At 36.9% G+C, this 22,854-nt stretch overlaps 1 pseudogene; it reads right to left on the reverse strand.

Annotated features, from left to right (window-relative positions):
- Positions 1 to 5,492: 5,492 nt before the first annotated feature.
- LOC102284705 (N-acetyltransferase ESCO2 pseudogene) overlaps positions 5,493 to 22,854 on the reverse strand; it is a 174,919-nt pseudogene continuing 157,557 nt past the window's right edge.

The raw sequence follows: 22,854 nt of genomic DNA on the forward strand, positions 1-22,854 counted from the left end.
CTTTCTGGATTCCAGTGGGAGGGAAGGAGGCTCAAGAAGGAGTGGATGTATGTAACACATATGGTGTATTTACAGTGTTGTTGACCAGAAATTAACTCAACATTGCAAAGCAATTATATTTTTATAAAAACAAATGAAGGCAGAGTTAAAATTTTTCCATATACACAACGCTGAGATAATTTTTTATTAGCTAAATTGTCTTACAAGGCATACTAAAGAAAGTTCCTCAGGCTGAAGACAAGTAATCTTGAATAATAATTCAAATCCACATGAAGAAACATAGAGTGTTTGTAAAGGTAATTATATAGATAATTATAAAAGACTATAATTGGGTGTTCTCCTCTTAATTTATTTAAAAAGCAGTTGTATAAATCAATATGTATATAATTATTTTGCTATGATTGCAACATTCAGAAATACAATATATTCACAAAAGAAGTGGGTGAGAGCAAAGCTGTGTTGTAGTGATAAAGTAATGCCAGATCATAACTCAAATCTACAGGAAGATGAAAAAAATAGAAACATGAAATTAAGAAACACTTGATCCTTGGAAGGAAAGCCATGACAAACCTAGACAGTGTATTAAAAAGCAGAGACATTGCTTTGCTAATAAAGATTCATATAGTCAAAGCTATGTTTTTCCAGTAGTCATATATAAATGTAAAAGTTGGACCATAAAACAAGACTCAGTATTTTTAAAAGAATTTCAATCATATAAAGTATGATCTAACCAAAATGGAATAATATGAGAAACTAATAATAGAAGAAAATTTGGAAAATTTACAGTCATGTTGAAGTTAAACAACAGATTCTTGAATAACCAATGGATAAAAGAAATCACAAAGGAAATTAGAAAATACTATGAGATGAATGAAAATGGAAGCATAACATAGCAAGCATGGGATGCAGCTAAAATGATACTTATAGGGAAATTTATAATTCTTAATACTTTTATTTAAAAAAAAGATCTCATATCAATTATCAAGTTTCCACTTTAAGACATTGGAGAAGAACAGCAAAGTGAAATAAGGAAGGAGGGAAATAATAAATATTAGAGCATAAATTGTTGTTAGGGACTGATGTTGAAGCTGAATCTCCAAATATTTGGCCACCTGATGTGAAGAGCCAACTCATGCAAAAAACCCTGATGCTAGGAAAGATCAAAGGCAAAAGGAGAAGAAGGCAGAGAGGATGAGATGATTAGATAGCATCACCGACTCAATGGACATGAACTTGAGAAAACTCTGGGAATGTGGAGGACAGGGAAGATCAGCAAAATTTACAAATTTAGGTAAATTTACCAAGAAAAAAGGAGAAGACACAAATTACTAAAATAAAGAATGAAAGAATATCACTACTGACCTTTCAGAAATAAAATGAATTATAAGGGAATACTCTAAGGAACCATATGCTAATAAGTTAGATAACTTAGATGAACTGAACAAATTTCTAGAAAGACACAAACTCTCAAAACTGATCCAAAAAATAGAAAATGTGAATAAATATAACAAATAAAGAGATTGGATTAATAATTGTAAAAAATTCCCACAAAGTATGTAAAATGGTACAGACATTATGGAAAACAGTATTTTTGTTGATGTTTAGTTGCTAAATTTTGTCCATATCAGTGATACTATCCAACCATTTCATCTTCTGCCATCCCCTTCTCTTCCTGCCCCCAATTTTTCACAGCATCAGGGTCTTTTCCAATGAGTTGGCTCTTAGCATCAGGTGGCCAAAGTGTTAGAATTTCAGCTTCAGCATCAGTCCTTTTAATGAATACTCAGGGTTAATTTCCTTTGGGATTGACTGGTTTTATCTCCTTGCAGTCTAAGGGACTCTCAAGAGCTTTCTCCAGGACCACAACTCAAAAGCATCAATTCTTCGGTTTTCTTTCTTATGGTCCAATTCTCACAGCTATACATGACTACTGGAAAAACCATAGCTTTGACTTGTACAGACCTTTGTCATAAAAGTGATGTCTCTGGTCTTTAATATGCTGTCTAGGTTTGTAAATTGGTGCAGACATTATGGGAAAAAAATATGGAGGTTCCTTAACAAACTAAAAACAGAGCTACCCTGTGATTCAACAGTTTTACTCCTGCATGTATATCCAGAAAATCTCAAAACACTAAAATTGAGAAGATGCAGGGACCCCATGTTCACAGCAGCACTATTCATAATAGCAAAGATATGGGAGTAACCCAAGTGCCCATCGACAGATGATTGGTTTAAGAAATGTGATCCCATGGACTGTAGCCTACCAGGCTCCTCTGTCCATGGAATTTTCCAGGCAATAGTACTGGAGTGGATTGCCATGTCCTTCTCCAAAGAAAATGTGAGATATATATATAGATATAATACAGACATATATCAATATAATGGAAAATTAGTCTTAAAGAAGAATGAAATTCTGCCATTTGCAGCAATGTGGATGGACCTAGAGAATATTATGCTTAACGAATACGTTAGACGTAAAAAGACAAGTACTACTTACATGTTGAACCTTAAAAATAGTACAAATGAGTGTATACACAAAACAGAAATAGGCTCACTCACAGATGTAGAAAACAAACTTACAGTTACCAAAGGGGAAGGGAAAGGGGAGGGGCAAATTAGGGGTATGTGATTAACAGGTACAAATAACTATACATAAAATAGATAAGCAACAAGGCTTTACTGTACAGTACGGGAATTATACCCAACATCTTGTAATAACCTATAATACAATATAATCTCAAAAACACTGAATCACTATGCTATACTCTTGAAATTATTATAGTACAATATTGCAAATCAACTATATACTTCAATCGAAAAAAACAAAACAAAACAAAGAAAAGCCAGCCTGGATGACTTTACTGTTAGATTCTACCAAATAGTTAAAGAAACAATATCAATTCTTCATAAAATTTCCAAAAAATCAAGGAGGGTATAGTTTCTGACTATTCTATATGGCCGGCACATTCATAATATATCTGATAAGGAATTTTAATTCAGAATATATATAAAGAAATATTACAACATAATAAAAATATAAATAACCCAATTGAAAATGGGCAAAGTATTTAAATAAACATTTTCCCAAAGAAGATATAAATGGCCTATAAATATATAAATAGGTGTTGAACACATTAGCCTCTAGGCAAATCAAAACCAGAGTGAAATAACCCTTTACATCCACTATGATGGCTGAAATAAAGTCAGTTAATGAAAAGTGATGGCAAGACTGCTGAGAAATTGGAACTCTCATACATTGTTGGTAAAAATGTAAAACAGTGCAGTTGCTTTAGAAAATAGTCTAGCACTTTCTCAAAGGTTAAACAGAGTCAACATATGACAGCATTTTGCTGCTAGTTATATCCTTAAAAGAAAGGATAACATGTCCAACAAAAACTTGAACACACATATTCATAGAAGCATTATTAATAATAGCCAAATGATAAATTCATTCAGTGGATAAATGGATGAATATAGTTTATCCACACAGTAGAATATTATTTTCCAATAAAACATACTGAAGCCACATGAAACTTGAAAACATGCTTAGTGAAAAAAGCCAGTCACAAAGGACGACATATTGTATGAGTCTACCGTTAGAAGTGCAAGGAGGTGGAATTGGAAAACTGACTGCTAATAGTACAAGATTTTAGGGTGACAAGTGATAAAATGTTCTGAAATTGGGATGATGGTCATGATGAACTTGCACAACTCAGTGAATATATTGAAAACCATTGAATTATGTATTTTAAATGGATGGATTATAAGCTGTGTGAATTACATCTGAATAGAGCTGTTTTAAAAATTCTTAGGAAAGATAGATGCTAAAAATTACATTTTAAAAAATTACATGGCTTTTTTCTGTTAGTATATATTGATGAAATTTCTTCATCTCATGACTGTTCTGTAATAGAGTAGAAATGACAAAACAAGGATCAAAAGAACCACATTTATGCTTCTCAGCTGGTGGTTTGCATGAAGAATTGTGAAATACTGAAGGCTTCGTCTTCTTGTAGATTATTCAGACACAATGGAATGCTTAAGATTCGGGGGGCCTTAGAGTGCATCTACTTCCCCTCCCCCACACTTTAAAAAAGAGTAGATTTGGAAACCATGAGGCCTTGCAAGATAAAAGTGATTTGCCCAAAGCCCTGTGGCCTTGGAGCCTCACCTATAACCCAGGATTTTTTCTTCCTAGTCTGGAACTTAGTTCAGATTATGATTATGGTTGTGATATATGACATTCAAAGCATTATTTTTTGTTCTTGTGTTCATCCAAAATCAAAATACCTGTGTCTAAGAGGCATCTGGGAAAGTTTGAGGGCATGAGGAGAAGAGGATGACAGAGGATGAGATGGCTGGATGGCATCACCGATTCAATGGACATGAACCTGGGCAAACTTTGGGAGATGGTGAGGGACAGAGCGGCCTGGTGTGCTGTATTCCGTGGGGCTGCACAGAGTTGGACGTGACCGGGTGACTGAGCAACAAGAGGCATAATCTTATACCCTAACAACAGGATTTAATCTTCACTCATTTATTTTCTGATGCCAAGTTTTCCAATGTGTCAGTGAAACTACAACATGCATTCGTTCATTTTATTTAAGCAGTGCTGTTAAACCCATACCCTGTACCAATCTCTGGGCTCTGGAATTGCTGGTCTCTGTGTAGGACCACAAACTGGAATAGGATAGCTAGTGTTTTGAGATGAAAGGAGAGGTAATTGGAGAAAAATATAAATATAATGGCAATATTATACACACAGAATACATTTTAATATGAACCATTGTTGACCCTAATAATTAAGCAGTAGAATAAGATAGACAGCTGGCATAACTACTGCTCCTCCATATAGTATGAGCATTAACAACTCACTTTAAGGAAAAAGACTTAAGGGAAGATTGCTTTACTCAAAATATGAAAAACATTTTTTTCTGCCTTTTAGTCAGTTTGTTTTTTTGATGTTGAGTTGTATGAGCTCTTTACATATGTCGAATATTAATAACTTTCAGTCATATTATTTGCAAATATTTTCTTCCATTCAGTAGATTGTCTTTTCATTTTGTTGATAGTCCCATTACTGAGCAAAAAATGGCCAGAAGAACTGTTTTTCCAAAGAGGAAACTCAGATGGCCAACAGGCATATGAAAAGATGCTCAACATTGCTAATCATCAGGGAAATGGAAATCAAAACCACCATGAGATATCAACTAAGCTGTCAGAATGGCTGTCATCAAAAAGATCATAAATAACAAATGTTGGCAAAGAAATGAAGAAAAGGGAACATTTGTACACTGCTGGTAAGAATGTAAGTTGGTGCAAGCCACTGTGGAAACACTATGAAGGTTCTCAAAAAAAAAAAACAAACCTAGAACTACAATATGACCCAGCATTCCAGATCCTCAGTATATTTCTAAAAAAAAAAAAAGACTAAAATCAAAAAATATTAATACCTGAACCCCATATGAATCATCTAATCCAAATGGGTATCCATTTTGTTAGACACCAATCACCAGTAATAAGTTCACTAAAGAAAAGTAGCACAAACACCAAAAATTAATGACAATAGTGCAATTACAAAGTTTAATTATTTCTGAAGTGTGATTTCTGAATAATGATTTTTAAAATGAAAAGTATTTAGCTATAAATTCTGTTCTATACAAAAGGACATCTGTCCCCGGTACAAATTGGGAATTCAGAATACTTTAACTATACTCAAACTGAGTTGCTACAGCCAAGTACCTATAAAATGAGAATTTTGTGTATGAAATCAGGAGTTACTTTTAAAAAATGGGGATGGAAATTTGCCTATCTTTAAACTTTCTGATCAGGCATGAAGTAATTCCGGCCTCAAAGTTTACTTTATAAATAACTGGTCAAATTTCTGTGAAAAACCAATGTTCTTACACAGAAGAGAAATAATTTTCCAGCTATAGCTACAAAGTTTCATAATTAAGGATTCAGAGTGCTAGTCAGTATACATTAAAGATTTTTCCTTTCTTTGTATCCCTAGATACTTGCTATTTGTTAAATAGTTTGTATTTTATGATAATAGGCTGTCAGAACTCATTCACACAGTAACTGTTCTATAGTTGAAATTGGTTTCAATGATTAAAATTGTATACAAGGAAATTAGGTGTGTTGCAGTACTTGGTTGCAAATAACTTGCCATCTGGTGTTGGGTCAGAAAATGCTATTTCATTAGTGCTGAGAAAACAGCCAAACATGAAGCAATTCCTGAGCGTGTCTACCAGTCGTCGTGCAATGCGCTTTCTTCTTTTCAGTCGTCGTGCAATGCGCTTTCTTCTTTTCAGTCTGAAGACCCAGATTCTACTTATCCCACACACTGCAGGTTCTGGTACATCTGAACATTGCCAAGCCCTCTGACATTCTTTAGAGCTTGGGGTTTCTGGGCCAGTTGGTTCAGACAGGACACGGAAGGCCTGTTTGATGGGCTCTGCAATTAAACACCCAACTACTTTCTTTTCATCAGAGATAAAGAGCAAGGTTTTGGTTTTGTTTGGATATTTGGGAACAACTTGCTGGAAGCCCAATTCATTATCAACAAGTTCCTGGACATCTTCAACCTTTCTGATAGCATAACTCGGGTCACGTGGCAGGACCAACACAATTTTCCCATCCCAAAACTCTGCTACAACACGTTCTTTTTTCCAGCCTGTATATTTGATTCCCTCCACAAATCGGTGGTGATGCTGAACATGCTGCAGTTCGTCCTCGGGGTTGGAAGCAGCGTAGATCATGCCACAGGACTTACACATGGTGGCTCCGAAATGTTTCTGACCTGCATCAATGATGAGCTGGTCTTTTGTTTCTTTGTTTGAATCTCTGGTATTAGTACTCTTCTGTATGTTGACTTGTTTTAAGAAGTTAGTAGATGTAACTATTAAGTAGTAGTTTTAAAAGTAGTAAATTTTAAACCTAACAGATTTAAAATTTAACAGAACCAAGGTTAATAAATATGTCTAGGCTGATGGGCCACAGAACATGATGACTTTATGTAAATATACCTAAATATGGATACATTTTTCTAATATAATTCATGGATACTTTGAAAAACAGAATTATTCAGCTTTTTTTATTATTATAAAGTCATGTAGCTTCACTCTGGCAGTAAGACTCTAGGGAAGTAGTGTCCAGGTCATAACTCTGTAGAATCTGTTCCTCTACATTCTTTTATTTGCCTTTAAGTTAATAGTTCTAAAATTTTAAAGTTTGGTTTCTCAAAAGACTGTGAAAGTGTTAAAATGTGTGTAAATTTTCCAAACATTTTAATGCTAGTTTCTGTACTGCTGTGTTTAAAAATTATCTGAAATATTTTATTTTAAAACTTCATTAACATTATTTTGCTCGATGCCTTTATGATGAATCAATTAAAATTCTTTTCTGTATTAAAAAAAAAAAAAACCTGAACCCCAATGTCATAGCAGAATTATTTACAATTGTTAAGATATAGAAGCAAACTAACAGTCCAACAGCAGGTGAATGGATAAAGAAGATGTGAAAATGTATTTATATATATGTGTGTGTGTGAGAAGGAAATGGCAACCCGCTTCAGTGCTCTTGTCTGGAAAATCCCATGGACGGAGGAGTGTGGTAGGCTGTAGTCCATGGGATCACAAAGAGTCAGACACGACTGAGTGAGTTTGCTTTCACTTTTACATATATATATGTACACATACATACACAATGGAATACTACTCAGCTATTAAAAGGAATGAAATTTTGCCACTTGCAATAACATGGATGAACTTGGAAAGTATTATGCTAAGTGAAATGAGTCAGACATAGAAAGACAAATGTATAATATGACATATATGGAACGTAAAATATGCAACAAGCTAGGATGTATAACAAAAAAGAAGCAGACTCACAGATACAAAGTATAAATTAGTGGCTATCAGTAGAGGGGGAGGAGAAATATGGGGAGGAGGGAATGAGAGGTAAAAGGATAACATTTAAGACAGGCTCAAGTATTGTATAACAGAGGGAATACGGCCAAAATTTTGTAATAACTATAAATGGAAAATAATCTTTCAAACTTGTATAAAAATTAAAAAAAAAAACAAATAACAAATAAAATCCCCCAAATTGTATAGAGATAGTATAAATTAATAGCACTGACTGTACCAAAAAAAAATTATGCTAACCAAAATAAACACTTGCCTTGAAACAAAAACTGAATAAACCGTTCTTCTCAAAAAACAAAAAATAGGAAAGATAGGAATTTCTTGTCTTCCTTAGCATGTGACCAAGAAACTTCTTTCATATTTGCAAATATACTTTGTTTAACCATTTAAAATTAAAGTAATACTGAAATGAATATAATCACAAGGAAAACTATTACAGTCAGTCAGTCCAGTCGCTCAGTCATGTCTGACTCTTTGTGACCCCATGGACTGCAGAACATGACATTTCCCTGTCCTTCACCAGCATCTGGAGTTTGCCTTGACTCATGTCCATTGAGTTGGTGATGCCATCCAACAATCTCATTCTCTGTCATCCCCTTCTCCCACCGCCTTCAATCTTTTCCAGCATCAAGGTCTTTTCCAGTCAGTCAGTTCTTCACATCAGGTGGCGAAAGTATTGGAGTTTCAGCTTCAGTATCAATCCTTCCAAAGAATATTCAGGACTGATTTCCTTTAGGTTGGACTGGTTTGATCTTCTTGCAGCCAGAGGGACTCTCAAGGGTCTTCTCCAATATCACAATTCAAAAGCATCAATTCTTCAGCACTCAGCTTTTTTATACTCCAACTCTCACATCCATACATGACTACTGGAAAAACCATAGCTTTGACTAGACAGAACTTTGTTGGCAAAGTAATTTCTCTGCTTTTTAATATGCTGTCTAGGATGATCAGTTCGTTGTCATCCACACAGACAAAGGCTTTGGCGTAGTAGATAAAGCAGAAGTAGATGTTTTTTTGGAACTCTCTTGCTTTCTCAATGATCCTATGGATGTTGGCAATTTGATCTCTGTTCTTCTGCCTTTTCTAAATTCAGCCTGAACATCTGGAAGCTCACGATTCATGTACTGTTGAAGCCTGGCTTGGAGAATTTTGAGCATTACTTTATTAGCGTGCGATATGAGTGCAATTGTGCAGTAGTCTGAGCATTCTTTGGCATTGCCTTTCTTTGGGATTGGAATGAAAACTGACCTTTTCCAGTCCTGTGGCCACTGCTGAGTTTTCCAAATTTGCTGTCATATTGAGTGCAGCACTTTCACAACATCATCTTTTAGGATTTAAAATAGTTCAACTGGAATTCCATCACCTCCACTACCTTTGATTGTAGCGATGATTCCTAAGGCCCACTTGACTTCACATTCCAGGATGTCTGGCTCTAGGTGAATGATCACACCATCATGATTATCTGGGTCATAAAATTCTTTTCCGTATAGTTCAAAGTTTTCTTGCCACCTCTTCTTAATATTTTCTTATTCTGTTAGGACTATATGATTTCTTTCCCTTATTGTGCCCATCTTTGAATGAAATGTTCCCTTGGTATCTCTAGTTTTCTTGAAGAGATCTCTAGTCTTTCCCATTCTATTGTTTTCCTCTATTTCTTTGCATTGATCACTGAGGAAGGCTTTCTTATCTCTCCTTGCTATTCTTTGGAACTCTGAATTCAAATGGGTATATCTTTCCTTTCCTCCTTTGCTTTTCACTTCTCTTCTTTTCACAGCTATTTGTAAGGCCTCCTTAGACAATTTTGCCTTTTTGTGTTTCTTTTTCTTAGTGATGGTCTTGATCCCTGTCTCCTGTACAATGTCATGAACCTCTGTCCATAGTTCATCAGGCACTCTATCAGATCTAGTCCCTTAAATCTATTTCTCACTTCCACTGAATAGTTATAAGGGATTTGATTTAGGTCATACCTGAATGGTCTAGTGGTTTTCCCTACTTTCTTCAATTTAAGTCTGAATTTGGCAATAAGAAGTTCATGATCTGAGCCACAGTCAGCTCCTGGTCTTGTTTTTGCTGACTGTATAGAGCTTCTCCACCTTTGGCTGCAAAGAATATAATCAATCTGATTTTGGTATTGACCATCTGGTGATGTCCATGTGTAGAGTCTTCTCCTGTGTTGTTGGAAGAGGGTGTTTGCTATGACCAGTGCGTTCTCTTGGCAAAGCTCTATTAGCCTTTGCCCTGCTTCATTTCGTATTCCAAGGCCAAATTTGCCTGTTACTCCAGGTGTTTCTTGACTTCTTACTTTTACATTCCAGTCCCCTATAATGAAAACGACATTTTTGGGGGTGTTAGTTCTAGAAATCTTGTAGACCTTCATAGAATCTTTCAACTTCAGCTTTTTCAGCATTACTGATCAGGGCATAGACTTGGATTATTGTGATACTGAATAGTTTGCCTTGGAAATGAATGGAGATCAACCTGTTGTTTTTGAGGTTGCATCCAAGTACTGCATTGGACTCTTTTGTTGACTACAATGGCTACTCCATTTCTTCTAAGGGATTCTTGCCCACAGTCGTAGATATAATGGTCATATGAGTTAAATTCACCCATTCCAGTCCATTTTAATTTGCTGATCCCCAAAATGTTGATCTTCACTCTTGCCATCTCTTGTTTGACCACTTTGAATTTGCCTTGATTCATGGACCTACCATTCCAGATTCCTGTCCAATATTGCTCTTTACAGCATTAGACCTTGCTTCTATCATCAGTCATATCCACACCTGAGTGTTGTTTTTGCTTTGGTTCCACATCTTCATTCTTTATAGAGTCACAACAAACTTTGGAAAATTCTTCAAGTTTGGGAATACCAGACCACCTGCTCTGCGTCCTGAGAAATCTGTATGCAGGTCAAGAAGCAACAGTTAGAACTGGACATGGAACAACAGGCTGGTTACAAATCGGGAAAGGAGTATGTCAAGGCTGTATATTGTCACCCTGCTTATTTAACTCATATGCAGAGTATGTCACAAGATATGCTGGGCTGGATGACGCACAAGCTGGAATCAAGATTACCAGAAGAAATATCAATAACCTCAGATATGCAGATGACAACACCCTTACAGCAGAAAGTGAAGAGGAACTGAAGAGCCTCTTGAGGAAAGTGAAAGAGGAGAGTGACAAAGTTGGCTTAAAACTTAACATTCAGAAAACTAAGATCATGGCATCTAGTCCCATCACTTCATGGCAAATAGATGGGGAAACGATGGAAACAGTGAGAGACTTTATTTTGGGGGCTCCAAAATCACTGGAGCTGGTGACTGTAGCCATGAAATTAAAAGATGCTTACTCCTTGGAAGGAAAGTTATGACCAACCTAGACAGAATATTAAAAAGCAGAGACATCAATTTGTCAACAAAGATCCATCTCCTCAAAGCTATGGTTTTTCCAGTAGTTATGTATGGATATGAGAGTTGGACTATAAAGAAAGCTGAGCACTGAAGAATTGATGTTTTTGAACTGTGGCATTGGAGGAGACTCTTGAGAGTCCCTTGGACTGCAAGGAGATCAAACCAGTCCATTCTAAAGGAAATAAGTCCTGAATATTCATTAGAAGGACTTGATGCTGAAGCTGAAATTCCAATACTTTCACCACCTGATGTGAAGAACTGACTCATTGGAAAAGACCCTGATGCTGGGAAAGATTGAGGGCAGGAGGAGAAGGGGATGACAGAGAATGAGATGGTTGGATGGCATCACGGACTCAAAGGACATGAGTTTGAGTAAACTCTGGGAATTGGTGATGGACAGGGAGATCTGGCATGCTGTTGTCCATGGGGTCACAAAGAATTGGACGTGACTGAGTGAGTGAACTGAACTGAACTAAGTTTGGTCAAAGCTTTTCTTCCAAGGAGCAAGCGTCGTAATTTCATGGCTTCAGTCACCATCTGCAGTGATTTTAGAGCCCAGAAAGATAAAGTCTCTCACTGTACAATCTACTTCAGATATTTTTGTTTTCAAGTTATATTAAGATATTTGAATAAACTTGTATACTTAGTTCCTAGAGCTATGTACTTGTTCATTTACAATGAAAAACTGACCACTGGATTGAAGAATCCAGTCCTGTTTCCCTTTTATGGCTCAACTGGTAAAAACCCTAACATAAGACTTGCTCTATCAAAGCATCATAAATTAGATAGTTGAATCTGTGATTTGTCATGTAAGAGTGGATTTTCCAATTCATGTAGCCCTTATGTACTGAATAGGTATGCAGGTTATCTTTTGCCTATCCCCTCCCTCCCCCATGATGTTCATTGAAAAAGAAAAGAGATAAACAAGACTATGTTGTATGAACTGATTGGAAATAACTAGGCTCTGACCAGACAGATAATAATTTAGCTCTCTTGTTGAGTCTGTTGAATTGTTGTTTTCATCTGTCAAAATTCAAACTGATATTGACCTCTTTAAGTTTTTGTGTGTTTTCTCCACAATTTAGTGTGATGTAATATTTTGCCTATTTTCAGTATATTTCCACTAAGAATGATTAGTTGAAATCACAGTACAGGTACCATTTCACACCAGTCAGAATGGCTGCGATCCAAAAGTCTACAAATAATAAATGCTGGAGAGGGTGTGGAGAAAAGGGAACCCTCTTACACTGTTGGTGGGAATGCAAACTAGTACAGCCACTATGGAGAACAGTGTGGAGATTCCTTAAAAAACTGGAAATAGAACTGCCTTATGATCCAGCAACCCCACTGCTGGGCATACACACTGAGGAAACCAGAAGGGAAAGAGACACGTGTACCCCAATGTTCATCGCAGCACTGTTTATAATAGCCAAGACATGGAAGCAACCTAGATGTCCATCAGCAGATGAATGGATAAGAAAGCTGTGGTACATATACACAATGGAGTATTACTCAGCCATTAAAAAGAATACATTTGAATCAGTTCTAATGAGGTGGATGAAACTGGAGCCTATTATACAGAGTGAAGTAAGCCAGAAGGAAAAACATAAATACAGTATACTAACGCATATATATGGAATTTAGAAAGATGGTAACAATAACCCTGTGTACGAGACAGCAAAAGAGACACTGATGTATAGAACAGTCTTATGGACTCTGTGGGAGAGGGAGAGGGTGGGAAGATTTGGGAGAATGGCAATGAAACATGTAAAATATCGTGTGGGAAACGAGTTGCCAGTCCAGGTTCGAAGCACGATGCTGGATGCTTGGGGCTGGTGCACTGGGACTGCCCAGGGGATGGTATGGGAGGGAGGAGGAGGAGGGTTCGGGATGGGGAACACATGTATACCTGTGGCGGATTCATTTTGATATTTGGCAAAACTAATACAATTATGTAAAGTTTAAAAATAAAATAAAATTAGAAAAAAAAAAGAAATCACAGTACAACAGCTATGAAAGTATTTTATTTTTTCAATATGTTTTTTCAAACAAATTTTTAAGTTCTGTTATTTTAATACTTGATAGAAGTTTATATGTGTGTTAAGGTGGATATGAAAATGTATGTATAGTAATAACCTAAATTAAGTGTTTTTAATACTAGAGTGGGTTGCCATTCCCTTCTCCAGGGGATCTTTACTCCCAGAGATTGAACCCGGGTCTCTCACATTTCAGGCAGATTCTCTACCATCTGAGCACCCAGGGAAGTCCCAAGTATCCCAGAGTGGGTTGCCATTCCCTTCTCCAGGGGATATTCCCAACTTTCTCAGGTAGTGCTAGTGGGAAAGAACCTGTCTGCCCATGCAGGAGATGCAAGAGACTTGGGTTCAGTCCCTGGGTTGGGAAGATCCCCTGGAGTAGGAAATGGCAAACCACTCCAGTATTCTTGCCTGAAAAATTCCATGGGCAGAGGAGCCTAGCAGGCTACAATCCATGGGGTCACAGAGCTAGACACAACTGAGCAACTAAACACACACACAAACATTTAGGGTTTAAGCCCAGCTGTGTTATACACATTAGGATAAATATTGCCATTCCTAAACTACATTAGCAATATCAGTAATATTTCACGGGGCTCATTAATTCTCTATGTCTTAAAAGCAAAAATAAAAAAGCTCCTGGTGAGTCCATCGTTCTCCTTCTCTCTTCTGTGCTACTCCAGCATTCTATGCATACATCTAGCCTAGTGCTTATCCCCAGAGCTTCCATGCTATCCAACATTAGGGAACAATTTACACTATGGCCTTTTGAATAGTTATGTGCATTCAAACACAGTGGGCATCACTTGCAGAGGCTGCAATGCAAATGTACCCTTAGAGTTGTGGCCCTGTTTATATCTTTAAACCATGACTATTAACTTCGCTGTCTGTCTCCCCCACCGGAGAGGATACCTGAGGATGAGAATGATGTCAGGCCCAACTTTGCATCCCTGTCTCCAGCAAGCTTCCTAACATATTCATAGTGTTGAAGAAGTTTTTATTGTGCAAGTGAATAATAAACTGATCCATGGAATAGGAAAGCTGTCACATTGTAAAGTAGTTCAGATGTTCCAATTATCTTTCCTTGTTAGAAAGACAGTAGCTTAAAATATGTCAAACTTGGTAGTTTAAAATATGTCATTTTATTTTTGATTTTTTAATTAAAAATGTTTTAAATAATTTCTATTTTATAATTGAAGTATAGTTGATTTACAATATCATATCAGTTTCAGGTGCATAGCACAGTGATTTAGTGTTTTTTATATATATATATATATATATTCATTTCTATATTATTTTTCCTTATAGGTTATTATACAATATTGAGTATATTTCCCTATGCTGTATAGTAGGTCCTTGTTGGTTATCTATTTTATATATAGTAGTGTTGTTGTTGTTCAGTCACTAAGTCATGTCTGATTCTTTGATACCCCATGAACTGCTGCATGCCAGGCTTTCCTGTCCATTACCAACTCCTGAGCTTGCTCAAACTCATGTCCATCAAGTTGGTGATGCCATACAACCATCTCATCCACTGTCACTCCCTTCTCCTCCTGCCCTCACTCTTTTCCAGCATCAAGATCTTCTCCAGTGAGTTGGTTCTTCACATCAATTGGCTAAAGTATTGGAGCTTCAGCTTCAGCATCACATGTGTTAATGCCAGACTTATAGTTTATCCCTCTCCCTACTTTTCTTCTTTGGCAACCATAAGTTGGTTTTCTATGTCAGTGAGTCTATTTCTGTTTTATAAATCAGTTTATTTGTATCATTTTTTTAGATTTCACATATAAGCAATATCATATGATACACTTAAAAGTCTTTGCATAGCAAAGGAAACCATAAACAAAACAAAAAGACAACCTACAGAATGTGAGAAAATATTTACAAATGAAGCAACTGACAAGGGATTAAGCTCCAAAATATACAAACAGCTCATATAGCTCAATTAAAAAAACACACACACAACTAAAGAATAGGTGGAAGATCTAAATATACAGTTTACTCCAAAGAAGACATCAGATAGCCAAAAGGTTGAAAAGATGCTCAGGATCACTAATTTTTCAGTTCAGTTCAGTTCGGTCACTCAGTCATGTCCAACTCTTTGCGACAGCATGGACCACAGCACGCCAGGCCTCTCTGTCCATCACCAACACCTGGAGTTTACCCAAACTCATGTCCATCGAGTCGGTGATGCCATCCATCCATCTCATCCTCTGTCATCCCCTTCTCCTCCTGCCCTCAATCTTTCCCAGCTAGCAAAATGCAAATCAAAAGTATAATGAGCTAAGACCTTACACCAGTCAGAATGGCCATCATCAAAGTCTGCAAATAATAAATGCTGGAGAGGATGTGAAGAAAAAGGAACCCTCCTACACTATTGGTAGAAATTTAAATAGGTACAGCCACTATGGAGAATAATACCGAGGTTTGATATTTGGCAAAACTAATACAATTATGTAAAGTTTAAAAATAAAATTAAATCCAGAAAAAAAAAATAAATTAGCTTTGTGAGACTTTCAAAAAAAACAAAAACAACTAAATCTAGAGCTACCATATGATCCTGCAATGCCATTCTTGGGCATATATCTGGACAAAACCATAATCTGAAAAGATACATTGTTTATTGCAGCACTATTTACAATAGCCAAGACATGGAGGCAACCTAGATGTCTATTGACAAAGGAATGGATAAAGAAGATATGGTACATATATACAGTGGTATATTATTCAGCCATAGAAAGAATAAAATAATACCATTTGCAGTAACATGGAGGTACCTAGAAATTATCATACTTAGTAAGTATACTAGTATACTATCATACAAAGTAAGCCAGACAGGGAACTATTTTATTACATCATGTGATTTTTGTGAGCTAGAAATCCAGACAGGGTTCAACTGAATGGTTCTGTTTTTCCACATAGCATCAACTGGAGCCAGAGAGACCTGATCTGGAGAGTACAAAAGAAGCTCATTTACACATGTGGCTCCTGTACCAAGGTGGCTGGAACACTGCAGATTGGTTAGCATTGCTTTCTCTCTCCATGTGGCTGGCTTGGACTACCTCACAGCAGGTCAGTCTCAGGATAGTTAGACCTACAGGCAGCTCAGAACTTTAAAAGCAAGTGCTACAAAATACCAAGGCAGAAGCTGTAAGATTCACATCCATTGCATTTTTTTCATCAGCTAAATAGCAAAGGTTGGCTGAGAGTCAAAGGAAAGATTGTTAGATTCTACCTCTCAGTGGGAGGAAAAGCGAATAATTTTTGGCTGTCTTTAACATACCACAGATACTTGGATCCAACCTTTGTTTATCAAGAAAGAGGTTAAATTGATAAACAAAATAATATCAGGAATGTTTACATATCTTGTGACTTCTACTAGGATTGGCACCTCTTCCATTCTATGTCCCAAACCATCTACATCTGCGTCTATCATTGTATGTTCATAGTTTACAGTACAAATAAAGAAAGAAATCTCAGCAATCTTTGAGATCAATTTTACTATTATAAGTTTCCTTTACAAGTTTCCTAAAAATTAACCTACAAGTTTAAAATGTGTTATGCATTCTGTTGAATATTGCTGGAGACAAGTAGCACATTTCATAAATATTTTCATTAAGATTCAGGATAAAATGCCAAAGATAATCCCCCACTGTCTATACATAGAGATTTTAAGTTGCACTTTTAGGAATATATGATTTTTACATATTTCCTGTTTAAAAATACTGTAGTAATACTTCATGGAGTCCAGTGTGCCCTCTTGTTGTTACTGTTAAAATGATTCAGACATGACTTTCTAAGGGTAATCTTATCCTGCCCAGTTATCCCTTGAAGTGAAATGAAGTGTAGTTGCTCAGTCGTGTCCAACTCTTTGTGACCCCATGGACTGTATCCTACCAGGCTCCCCCGTCCATGAGATTTTCCAGCCAAGACTACTGGAGTGGGTTGCCATTTCCTCCTCCAGGGGATCTTCCTGACCCAGGGATTGAATCTGGGTCTCTCGCATTGTAGGCAGACGCTTTACCCTCTGAGCCACCAGGGAAGTTATTCCTTAACTCACCATAAAGTGGCTCAATGGCAGTCTTCTACTCCATTGGGATTTCTACTTGATTTGTTTCTCAGTTTGCCTCAACTAACAATGAAAAACAGCTGTTTTTTATGCTAATTGCAATATGAATACCTTTGAAAGCTCAGCTGAAATAAATAATATTTGTGGAGAACATCCTGGAAAACATCAATCCCATCGTCAAGAAACTCACAGCTCTCTGCCTTGGCCAAGCCAATCTTGGAATAACACATCTTAGAATGCATGGTATTGAATATAACAGAGACAATCTTACAAAATTCACTGCAGCAAAATAAGAATGTGGACTATATTAACACAAAGTTTTCACTCCACATATTGAACAAAAATTTCTCTTAAGTTTTAGCACCAGGATTGGTTGCACGCCCTAAGTGTGTAGGTTTTTTTTTTTGTTGTTGTTGTTGTTTGTTGTTGTTTGCTTGTTTTGTGTGTTGTGGACATTGTGAATCACACAATTGATCAAATTTCTTTTTTCTGCTGGCTGATAGCAAGCTTATAGACAGTGGCCCAACTCTAGCAATCATAAAAGATTTCATAACCTCAGATAATATACACTAATGAAATTCCTTGTCCCACTAAACTCTTTTATCCTATTTTTCTTTTGCCCATTTTTTCTTGATTTTAAATACATAGGTTATCCTGCTGTGTTGAAGTGAATCATGAGAAGCTTTAAACCATTCTGAAAATAATGGGCTACAAATTAATAGAAAATTCAAATGAACAGGTGCTACGCATTTACTATTTTTTTTAAACCTACCATGGGATATGTGGCTGTTTCTAGATTTGAATTGAAAACCTCTGGTAGAATAGCTTTATTCTTTTGTAAAAAAGAAAAAGAGAGCTAGGCCTATAGAAGACTCATGGATAGAGATAACTTCTATTATGCAATTATGCAGCTTCAGAGAGTTAGCAAGTTTGGGGGGTAAGCTTCCAATTTTCAAACCCCAATACTTGCTCTGCTACTGCAGAGCTTACAGAGGGAGTGTTGGGGATCTGCTGCCTGAGCCCCGGGCAAAGGATTCCTGGCGTCCCAGCTTGGCACAGGGACTTTAACTCCCACAGAAAGAGTGTTCTAACTTGTAGTTACCTCTGGTTAAAAAAAAAATGGTCAACACACACATATTTTAGACACATAAACTAAGTACAATTTTTGAGCTTATCTGAATATCTAATCATAATTTTGCAACATCATTTTGATCCAAGCTCCAAATTGCCTTATTGGTAAATTTTGTGAGCAAAATTTGTGATCTGGGCACTTCCTTTGCCTAGATTTGAGCTTTACTGAATGCATTTTCGTGGGAAAAGAAAATGAACACAGGCCACATCTTCATTAAATACAGTGGAGGATGGATAATTAGTATTACAAAGGATGTTCTTTTCAATCACTTACTCAGTAAAGGAATTTTCCTACTTATCTGTCATTTGTGTCACTTACAAACCATAAAACCAAAACTTTTATTTGTAATTTTCTTTGTCCAGTATGCCAAATCGATATCAGTTCAGTTCAGTCACTCAGTTGTGTGCGACTCTTTGTGACCCCATTGATTGCAGCAAGCCAGGCTTCCCTGTCCATCACCAACTTCTGGAGCTTACTCAGTCTCATGTCCATTGAGTCAGTGATGCCATCCAACAATTCCATCCTCTGTCCTCCCCTTCTCCTGTCTTCAATCTTTCCCAGCATCAGGGTCTTTTCTAGTGAGTCATTTCTTTGCATCAGGTGGCTATTAAGTATTAGAGTTTCAGCTTCAGCATCAGCCCTTCCAATGAATATTCAGGATTGATTTCCTTTAGTATGGACTGGTTTGATCTCCTTGCAGTCCAAGGGACTCTCAAGAGTCTCCTCCAACACCACAGTTCAAAAGCATCAATTCTTCTGCACTCAGCTTTCTTTATAGTCCAACTCTCACATCCACACATGACTACTGGAAAAACCATAGCTTTGACTAGATGGACCTTTGTTGGCAAAGTAATGTCTCTGCTTTTTAATATGCTGTCTGGATTGATCATAGCTTTCCTTCCTAGGAGCAAGAATCTTATAATTTCACGGCTGCAATCACCATCTGCAGTGATTTTGGAGCCCTCCAAAATAAAGTTTCTCATTGTTTCCCTTGTTTCCCCATCTATTTGCCATGAAGTGATGGCACTGGTTGCCACGATCTTAGTTTTCTGAATGTTGAGTTTCAAGCCAACTTTTTCACCCTCTTTTTTCACTTTCATCAAGAGGCTCTTCAGTTCTTCTTCACTCTCTGCCATAATGGTGGTATCACCTGCATATCTGAGGTTATTGATGTTTCTCCTAGTAATCTTGATTCCAGCTTGTGCTTCATCCAGCCCAGTATTTCGCATGATGTAATCTTCATATAACTTAAATAAGCAGAGTGACAATATGCACACTTGATGTACCCTTTTTCTGATTTGGAATCAGTCTGTTTTATGTCCAGTTCTAACTATTGCTTCTTGATTTGCTTACAGATTTCTCAGGAGGCAGGTCAGGTGGTCTGGTATTCCCATCTCTTGAAGAATTTTCCACAGTTCGTTGTGATCCACACAGTCAAAAGCTTTGGCGTAATCAATAAAGCAGAAGTAGATGTTTTTCTGAAACTCTCTTGCTTTTTCTATGATCCAATGGATGTTGGCAATTTGATATAAAATAATTGAATTAGAGGGGAATAGGAAAAATAAACTATCATCTATTTAACAAATGTTCAGCTACCAACTGCTTAGTAAAAAGTTAAAGCTGCATAAAATTGCATTGGAGACTACATTTAAACAAGTAAAAATAAGAAAACAATGATTTTAAAAATAAAATCAATGAAGAGCATGGAAATTTCCAGATAAATGGCTCTTAGCTGTGTCTATTTTGAACAGAGAATGAAATCAAATTAACTTCATTTGATAACTGTATATGGTGACAACTTCTTTGTCAATCACTAGCTGAAGAGTAGGTCCATAATCACTCCCAAAGAGCAAGGCCCTGGAGAAACAGGGCAGTAGACAGAGGGGCATGGCAGGAAATTTCTGGATATAGTTGAGGATGGTGTGTTTGTGTGTGTGAGTGAGAGAGAGAGAGAGAGAGAAGTCTGTCCCCATGCTGTCCAGAGCATCACAAAAGGCACAGTTGACTTGACTGCTTTTGTCTGATGGGGCCATTGAGAGGCATCTCAGAACGGTCCATGACAGGAGGAGAAGGGGTGTACCACTTATCTGCTGGTAATTTCCAGTACCATATGTCTTACTGGGCAGCCTGAGAAACATTATCACCTCTGAACTTTGGCCTTGTGTTAATGGGTGGTTCTAGGCAGCTCCTGAGGACAGTTGCTTGTGAGGGGCTTCTCAGTGAGTGGCAGGAATTTTATGACTGAGGGGGATGGAATGAGCCATCTCCAGAGTCATTCTCACTGTTACCAAGTCCAAGCTTGCTGGGCTTGCCCCTTGAAAGGCCATTGAATTCAAGACATGAGATGTTAAGGCAAAGAATACTTTATTTGGAAAGCTGGCTGACTGAGAAGATGGCAAACTAACATCTCAAAATAACCATCTCATCAGTATTTGGATGCCAGGTTCTTTTATGGATCAGACATGGGGGGAGGTGAGGAGTAAAAAGTAAAAGACCATTAAACTTGCAAATATCTCCTAGAATGGCAAGCCTCAGGCCGAGGGATGTGTTATTTTCTTCCTCCCTGCCATCTACAGGGACAGGGTGGACAGGGCTCTGAACAAAGGTACTTTAGCTTAATAGTCAGGCAAAGGGGCAGGGTTCTCTAAGGCAGGCCATTACACATGATTAAAATAACAAAAGTGGCCAAAGAATAATCTGTTAATATCATGGAAGAGTTAAAATTGACTCTTCCCTGTTCCATCACCAGCAACTGGCAGGGCTGAGTTGATCTGGGTTGGCACATACACCAAGGTCAATACACACATCGGATATTGTCTACCCTTCAACTTTGCATAACCACCACCAACATATAACATTTATTTGCTGCTTCCTATTTTCAGGTTTTATCTTAAGAATTTGATTTATGTTATCTCCTCTAATGCTCAAATAAAGACCTCTAAGAAAGGCACTATTGTCATTTCTATATAAGTGAACTGAAGCAAAGAGGGTGAAAGCAAAATTGGCTGGGGCTGTGCAACAAATCTTGATCACAAAATTTCTAGGCCTTAATATGCCAAGGTTTTGTAGAGCAAATGCATTCCACTGAATGAGGAATACATTTTAATTTTATTACTTTTCAAATAGTTGACCCAATTTCAGGTTCATAACAACATTATGGATAACAATTAATTTATAAGGACAATTTTCAGTTGAATAGCTTTTCTAAAATTAAACTTTTTATTTTAAGATGACCGGAGATTCACTTGTAATTCTAAAGCACAATACAGAGCTACCTAGTCTCCCCTCATGACAATATGCAAAACTCGAGTATAATTTCACAACCAGAGGACAGCATTGATACTATTGTGATACAGAACATTCTATCACCACCACATCCCTCCTACTGGACTTTTATAGCCAGCCCCATTCCCTCCTCCCTGGAAATCATTGTTCAGTCCTTTGTTTCTATAATCTTGTCTGAATAGCTTTTTAGGAAATCTTGCAATTAGTTTCCTTGACCAGAACCTTTTATATTTACTCTTCTCTTCAAATATCTTACTTTGGAGGATTTTACTATAATTTCATATCTCCTGCAGAAGAAAAAAGGCAAAGAAACAAGAAATTCAATCAGTTTTTATGCACTATCAGATTCCCAAAATGGTTGTATGTGATTGTAGTTTAAATAAAATCCTTAGGAAATCCAAAGTATTTATTTCGTGGTCATCTTCCATTGTCACAAGTAATTAGTGCTGATGGTATAAAAGGGTCCTTGAGTAGGATGAACTTAGAAATACTCAATTAAAAATTACTGCACTCTGATAATTCATTAGTAACTTTTAAAAAAATGAAGCATCATAGATGACTTAGCAGCCAACTTTAAAAATGCCATGAGTAGAGCTGTTTATTTTATCATCATCAGTTGACGAATAAAATGGATGTGGGCTTGGTGTTGTGATTAATAATAGGTCACTTGATTATGGGGTTTGCACATATCTAGACCTTGACAGAAAATAGTCTTATAATTTGGGTGGTAGTCTTAAAGTAATTATTACCATTTGGGCCTTCCATTGACTACGTCCCCACCCTCATTTCTAATACTGTTAGCAGCAATATCCTTGAGTCTGTTATCGAGGATTCCTTGGAATAATAGTGGCCTCACAAGAATGATTAATGACTCATAATCAGAGAATGGGAGACAAGCTTCCGAGCACCAATTCAAACACTAAATATAATTAGCATATTTGCTTTGCAGAAGTCAGTCATTTTTTCTTATAGTTTGTGCTGTAGTTCTCTGACTGAA

Source organism: Bos mutus, chromosome 5 (genome assembly GCF_027580195.1).
Source record: "Bos mutus isolate GX-2022 chromosome 5, NWIPB_WYAK_1.1, whole genome shotgun sequence".
Lineage (NCBI taxonomy): Eukaryota > Metazoa > Chordata > Mammalia > Artiodactyla > Bovidae > Bos > Bos mutus.